Source organism: Triturus cristatus, chromosome 8, assembly GCF_964204655.1.
Source record: "Triturus cristatus chromosome 8, aTriCri1.1, whole genome shotgun sequence".
Lineage (NCBI taxonomy): Eukaryota > Metazoa > Chordata > Amphibia > Caudata > Salamandridae > Triturus > Triturus cristatus.
The window spans coordinates 56,278,324-56,285,936 of record NC_140591.1 but is presented as its reverse complement, the minus strand read 5'-3'; the positions used below and the strand labels follow the sequence as shown (position 1 = coordinate 56,285,936).

General features: G+C 37.4%; 2 non-coding genes across 2 annotated transcripts; both read right to left on the bottom strand.

Moving 5' to 3' along the window:
• Positions 1–2,123: 2,123 nt before the first annotated feature.
• TRNAF-GAA (transfer RNA phenylalanine (anticodon GAA)) lies at positions 2,124–2,196 on the bottom strand. The gene has a single exon. It is a non-coding gene; the product is annotated as a tRNA-Phe (tRNA).
• Positions 2,197–5,041: 2,845 nt separating this feature from the next.
• On the bottom strand, positions 5,042–5,114 carry TRNAF-GAA (transfer RNA phenylalanine (anticodon GAA)). Its single transcript has one exon. It is a non-coding gene; the product is annotated as a tRNA-Phe (tRNA).
• Between the last annotated feature and the right edge of the window lie 2,499 nt (positions 5,115–7,613).

Below are 7,613 nucleotides of genomic sequence, written 5' to 3'. Positions count from 1 at the left end.
GTGTGAATATCCTTTTTAGGGGACAAGGTAGGTAGAATTTTTTTTCTAAACTCTGAATTGACTTATACTCTGAAACACAGACCTATATGGCCAGGGTGTACAAGCTATGTCATCTGACTACTGACAGTTTTGTATAAGGGGAATTGGAGGCTGATGCAGGCAAAGCTTTACTTTAAAATAAAGCAAGAAGTTGCAAATAAATGAGGCATAGTTGAATACAAGAGAGGTGGAAGCAAGTTTGAAAGGAAGACAGAAAGTAAATAATATGTTGAATTGATTGTGTTGTTGATCAGATTGATGAAAGGTTTTGATAAAGAAGAGCTTTGATTTAACTCCAAACAGCTTTTGTGACATGAAAAGCAGAAGTTGAAATTGTGCCGAAACCCGGGATTGAACCAGGGACCTTTAGATCTTCACTCTAACGCGCTCCCAACTGAGCTATTTCAGCCTGCTGGTAGTTTGGGTCTTCATCCTTTCTTTTAAACTTCCCAAGAAAATAGATGCTCATCCTCATGCTAGAGCTATGTTTTAAGATGTCCTGTATCATTCATCAGTTATCGGGTGCAATAGGTAAATAGCATTTTTCGGATCCAGGTTAGGTAGCTTTTTTTTTTACTCTGAATGGACTAGCACCATAATACACAGAGGTATTTGGCCTGAGTAGGTAAGCTATGTCATCTGAATACTGAAATCTGTGTTCAAGGAGAAGTGGAAGCTGATGCAGACTAGAGTTTACTTTACAAAAAAGCATGAAATAGGAAACATTTGTAGTCGAAGCTGAATGCAAGAGAGGTGGAAGCAAATTTAGAAGGAGGACAGAAACACAATTCTATGTTGAATTGATCATGTTGTCGATCAGTTGATCAAATATTTTGATAAATAAAGAAAGAAAAACTTGAGCTGATACCAAGAAATATTTTGTGAGAAGCAAGAAACCTCTCAGACTTTTCCGAAACCCAGCATTGAACAAGGGACTTTTAGATTTTCAATCTAACACTCTCCCAACTGAGCTATTTCATCCAGCTGGCCATTTTGGCTTTCTGTTGTATTTTTGATAATTGTTAAAGATAAATGCAGACCCTGGTCATTCTATCTGCATGTGCAGTTATGTGTTAAATTGTCCAATATTATTCAGCAGCTAAATTGGTCTGATGGGTGAATTTCCTTTTTAGGAGCCAAGTTAGTTAGAAGATGTTTGTAAACTATGAATGGACTTATACTCAGACACACAGACCTATATGGCGAGGGTAGGCAAACTAGGTCATCTGACTACTAACAGTTTTGTATAAGGGGAACTCGAGGCTGATGCAGGCAAAGCTTTACTTTCAATTAAAGGAAGAATTGGCAAATAAAGCAGGTAAAGTTGAATACAAGAGAGGTGGAAGCAAGTTTGACAGAAAGACAGAATGTAAAAAATATGTTGAAATGGTTGTCTTATCGATCAGCTTGATAAAAGGTTTTGATCATTATAAACAACGTCAATATGAGTTGACTCCAAATAGCATTTGTGGCATGCAAAGCAGAAGTTCAAAATGTGCCTAAACCCGGGATTGAACCAGGGACCTTTAGATCTTCAGTCTACTGCTCTCCCAACTGAGCTATTTCATCCAGCTGGCAATTTTGGCTTTCTGTTGAATTTTTTATAATTGTTAAAGATAAATGCAGAACCTGGTCACTCTATCTGCATGTGCAGTTATGTGTTAAATTGTCCAGTATTATTCAGTAGCTAAATTGGTCTGATGGGTGAATTTCCTTTTTAGGAGCCAAGTTAGTTAGATGATGTTTGTAAACTATGAATGGACTTATACTCAGAAACACAGACCTATATGGCGAGGGTCGGCAAGCTAGGTCATCTGACTACTAACAGTTTTGTATAAGGGGAACTGGAGGCTGATGCAGGCAAAGCTTTACTTTCAATTAAAGGAAGAATTGGGAAATAAAGGAGGCAAAGTTGAATACAAGAGAGGTGGAAGCAAGTTTGAAAGAAAGACAGAAAGTAAATAATATGTTGAATTAATTGTATTGTCGATTATCTTGATAAAATGTTTTGATCATTATAAACAAAGTCAATATGAGTTGACTCAAAATAGTTTTTGTGGCATGCAAAGCAGAAGTTCAAAATGTGCCGAAACCCGGGATCGAACCAGGGACCTTTAGATCTTCAGTCTAACACTCTCCCAACTGAGCTATTTCGGCCTGCCAGCAGCTATAGTATTCAGCCTCTTTTTTTGAACAATCCCAGAACAGAGATGCAGAACCTGGATTTTCAATCTGAGGTTAGAGCTGTGTTTTAATGTGTCCTGCATTGTTCAGCAGCTAACTGGTGAAATGGGTGAGTAGCGTTTTTGGGATAAATGTTAGGTCGTTTTTCTTTTAAAACTCTGAGTGGACCAGCACTGTATTACACAGACGTATGTCGCCTGAGTAGGTAAGCTATGTCATCTCAATACTGACAACTTTGTTCAAGGAGAAGTGAAAGCTGATGCAGACAAGAGTTTACTTTGAAAAAAGTATAAAATGGGATAAATTCGTCATCAAAGTTGATGGCAAGAGAGGTGGAAGCAAGTTTAGAAGGAGGACGGAAAGACAACTTTTTGTTGAAGTTATCATGTTGTTGATCAGTTGATAAAATATTTTGAGAAATAAAGAAAAAAAAACAAGAGCTGATTTCAAGAAATATTTTGCAAGAATGTAGGATCCCCTCGCACTGTGCTGAAAGTCAGGATTGAATCAGGTACCTTAAGCTCTTCAGTCTTACGATCTCCCAACTGAGATATTTCAGCCAACAAGTCCCTGTGGCCTCCTGATGTATTATTAATAATTGTAGACGATACATACAGAACCTGGTCATTCTATTTTCGTTTATAGTTATGTGTTAAAGTGTCCAGTATCAATTAGCAGGTAACTTGGTCTGATGAGTGAATATCCTTTTTAGGGGACAAGGTAGGTAGAATTTTTTTTTCTAAACTCTGAATTGACTTATACTCTGAAACACAGACCTATATGGCCAGGGTGTACAAGCTATGTCATCTGACTACTGACAGTTTTGTATAAGGGGAATTGGAGGCTGATGCAGGCAAAGCTTTACTTTAAAATAAAGCAAGAAGTTGCAAATAAATGAGGCATAGTTGAATACAAGAGAGGTGGAAGCAAGTTTGAAAGGAAGACAGAAAGTAAATAATATGTTGAATTGATTGTGTTGTTGATCAGATTGATAAAAGGTTTTGATAAAGAAGAGCGTTGATTTAACTCCAAACAGCTTTTGTGACATGAAAAGCAGAAGTTGAAATTGTGCCGAAACCCGGGATTGAACAAGGGACCTTTAGATCTTCACTCTAACGCTCTCCCAACTGAGCTATTTCAGCCTGCCAGTAGTTTGGGTCTTCATCCTTTCTTTTAAACTTCCCAAGAAAATAGATGCTCAACCTCATGCTAGAGCTATTTTTTAAGATGTCCTGTATCATTCATCAGTTAACGGGTGCAATAGGTAAATAGCATTTTTCGGATCCAGGTTAGGTAGCTTTTGTTTTTTACTCTGAATGGACTAGCACCATATTACACAGAGGTATTTGGCCTGAGTAGGTAAGCTATGTCATCTGAATACTGAAATCTGTGTTCAAGGAGAAGTGGAAGCTGATGCAGACAAGAGTTTACTTTACAAAAAAGCATGAAATAGGAAACATTTGTAGTCGAAGCTGAATGCAAGAGAGGTGGAAGCAAATTTAGAAGGAGGACAGAAAGACAATTCTATGTTGAATTGATCATGTTGTCGATCAGTTGATCAAATATTTTGATAAATAAAGAAAGAAAAACTTGAGCTGATACCAAGAAATATTTTGTGAGAAGCAAGAAACCTCTCAGACTTTTCCGAAACCCAGCATTGAACAAGGGACTTTTAGATTTTCAATCTAACACTCTCCCAACTGAGCTATTTCATCCAGCTGGCCATTTTGGCTTTCTGTTGTATTTTTGATAATTGTTAAAGATAAATGCAGACCCTGGTCATTCTATCTGCATGTGCAGTTATGTGTTAAATTGTCGAATATTATTCAGCAGCTAAATTGGTCTGATGGGTGAATTTCCTTTTTAGGAGCCAAGTTAGTTAGAAGATGTTTGTAAACTATGAATGGACTTATACTCAGACACACAGACCTATATGGCGAGGGTAGGCAAACTAGGTCATCTGACTACTAACAGTTTTGTATAAGGGGAACTCGAGGCTGATGCAGGCAAAGCTTTACTTTCAATTAAAGAAAGAATTGGCAAATAAAGCAGGTAAAGTTGAATACAAGAGAGGTGGAAGCAAGTTTGGCAGAAAGACAGAATGTAAAAAATATGTTGAAATGGTTGTCTTATCGATCAGCTTGATAAAAGGTTTTGATCATTATAAACAACGTCAATATGAGTTGACTCCAAATAGCATTTGTGGCATGCAAAGCAAAAGTTCAAAATGTGCCTAAACCCGGGATTGAACCAGGGACCTTTAGATATTCAGTCTACTGCTCTCCCAACTGAGCTATTTCATCCAGCTGACAAGTTTGGCTTTCTGTTGTATTTTTTATAATTGTTAAAGATAAATGCAGAACCTGGTCACTCTATCTGCATGTGCAGTTATGTGTTAAATTGTCCAGTATTATTCAGTAGCTAAATTGGTCTGATGGGTGAATTTCCTTTTTAGGAGCCAAGTTAGTTAGATGATGTTTGTAAACTATGAATGGACTTATACTCAGAAACACAGACCTATATGGCGAGGGTCGGCAAGCTAGGTCATCTGACTACTAACAGTTTTGTATAAGGGGAACTGGAGGCTGATGCAGGCAAAGCTTTACTTTCAATTAAAGGAAGAATTGGGAAATAAAGGAGGCAAAGTTGAATACAAGAGAGGTGGAAGCAAGTTTGAAAGAAAGACAGAAAGTAAATAATATGTTGAATTAATTGTATTGTCGATTATCTTGATAAAAGGTTTTGATCATTATAAACAAAGTCAATATGAGTTGACTCAAAATAGTTTTTGTGGCATGCAAAGCAGAAGTTCAAAATGTGCCGAAACCCGGGATCGAACCAGGGACCTTTAGATCTTCAGTCTAACACTCTCCCAACTGAGCTATTTCGGCCTGCCAGCAGCTAAAGTATTCAGCCTCTTTTTTTGAACAATCCCAGAACAGAGATGCAGAACCTGGATTTTCAATCTGAGGTTAGAGCTGTGTTTTAATGTGTCCTGCATTGTTCAGCAGCTAACTGGTGAAATGGGTGAGTAGCGTTTTTGGGATAAATGTTAGGTCGTTTTTCTTTTAAAACTCTGAGTGGACCAGCACTGTATTACACAGACGTATGTCGCCTGAGTAGGTAAGCTATGTCATCTCAATACTGACAACTTTGTTCAAGGAGAAGTGAAAGCTGATGCAGACAAGAGTTTACTTTGAAAAAAGTATAAAATGGGATAAATTCGTCATCAAAGTTGATGGCAAGAGAGGTGGAAGCAAGTTTAGAAGGAGGACAGAAAGACAACTTTTTGTTGAAGTTATCATGTTGTTGATCAGTTGATAAAATATTTTGAGAAATAAAGAAAAAAAAACTAGAGCTGATTTCAAGAAATATTTTGCAAGAATGTAGGATCCCCTCGCACTGTGCTGAAAGTCAGGATTGAATCAGGTACCTTAAGCTCTTCAGTCTAACGATCTCCCAACTGAGATATTTCAGCCAACAAGTCCCTGTGGCCTCCTGATGTATTATTAATAATTGTAGACGATACATACAGAACCTGGTCATTCTATTTTCGTTTATAGTTATGTGTTAAAGTGTCCAGTATCATTCAGCAGGTAACTTGGTCTGATGAGTGAATATCCTTTTTAGGGGACAAGGTAGGTACAATTTTTTTTTCTAAACTCTGAATTGACTTATACTCTGAAACACAGACCTATATGGCCAGGGTGTACAAGCTATGTCATCTGACTACTGACAGTTTTGTATAAGGGGAATTGGAGGCTGATGCAGGCAAAGCTTTACTTTAAAATAAAGCAAGAAGTTGCAAATAAATGAGGCATAGTTGAATACAAGAGAGGTGGAAGCAAGTTTGAAAGGAAGACAGAAAGTAAATAATATGTTGAATTGATTGTGTTGTTGATCAGATTGATAAAAGGTTTTGATAAAGAAGAGCGTTGATTTAACTCCAAACAGCTTTTGTGACATGAAAAGCAGAAGTTGAAATTGTGCCGAAACCCGGGATTGAACAAGGGACCTTTAGATCTTCACTCTAACGCTCTCCCAACTGAGCTATTTCAGCCTGCTGGTAGTTTGGGTCTTCATCCTTTCTTTTAAACTTCCCAAGAAAATAGATGCTCAACCTCATGCTAGAGCTATTTTTTAAGATGTCCTGTATCATTCATCAGTTAACGGGTGCAATAGGTAAATAGCATTTTTCGGATCCAGGTTAGGTAGCTTTTGTTTTTTACTCTGAATGGACTAGCACCATATTACACAGAGGTATTTGGCCTGAGTAGGTAAGCTATGTCATCTGAATACTGAAATCTGTGTTCAAGGAGAAGTGGAAGCTGATGCAGACAAGAGTTTACTTTACAAAAAAGCATGAAATAGGAAACATTTGTAGTCAAAGCTGAATGCAAGAGAGGTGGAAGCAAATTTAGAAGGAGGACAGAAAGACAATTCTATGTTGAATTGATCATGTTGTCGATCAGTTGATCAAATATTTTGATAAATAAAGAAAGAAAAACTTGAGCTGATACCAAGAAATATTTTGTGAGAAGCAAGAAACCTCTCAGACTTTTCCGAAACCCAGCATTGAACAAGGGACTTTTAGATTTTCAATCTAACACTCTCCCAACTGAGCTATTTCATCCAGCTGGCCATTTTGGCTTTCTGTTGTATTTTTGATAATTGTTAAAGATAAATGCAGACCCTGGTCATTCTATCTGCATGTGCAGTTATGTGTTAAATTGTCGAATATTATTCAGCAGCTAAATTGGTCTGATGGGTGAATTTCCTTTTTAGGAGCCAAGTTAGTTAGAAGATGTTTGTAAACTATGAATGGACTTATACTCAGACACACAGACCTATATGGCGAGGGTAGGCAAACTAGGTCATCTGACTACTAACAGTTTTGTATAAGGGGAACTCGAGGCTGATGCAGGCAAAGCTTTACTTTCAATTAAAGGAAGAATTGGCAAATAAAGCAGGTACAGTTGAATACAAGAGAGGTGGAAGCAAGTTTGACAGAAAGACAGAATGTAAAAAATATGTTGAAATGGTTGTCTTATCGATCAGCTTGGTAAAAGGTTTTGATCATTATAAACAACGTCAATATGAGTTGACTCCAAATAGCATTTGTGGCATGCAAAGCAGAAGTTCAAAATGTGCCTAAACCCGGGATTGAACAAGGGACCTTTAGATCATCAGTCTACTGCTCTCCCAACTGAGCTATTTTATCCAGCTGGCATTTTTGGCTTTCTGTTGTATTTTTTATAATTGTTAAAGATAAATGCAGAACCTGGTCACTCTATCTGCATGTCCAGTTATGTGTTAAATTGTCCAGTATTATTCAGTAGCTAAATTGGTCTGATGGGTGAATTTCCTTTTTAGGAGCCAAGTTAGTTAGA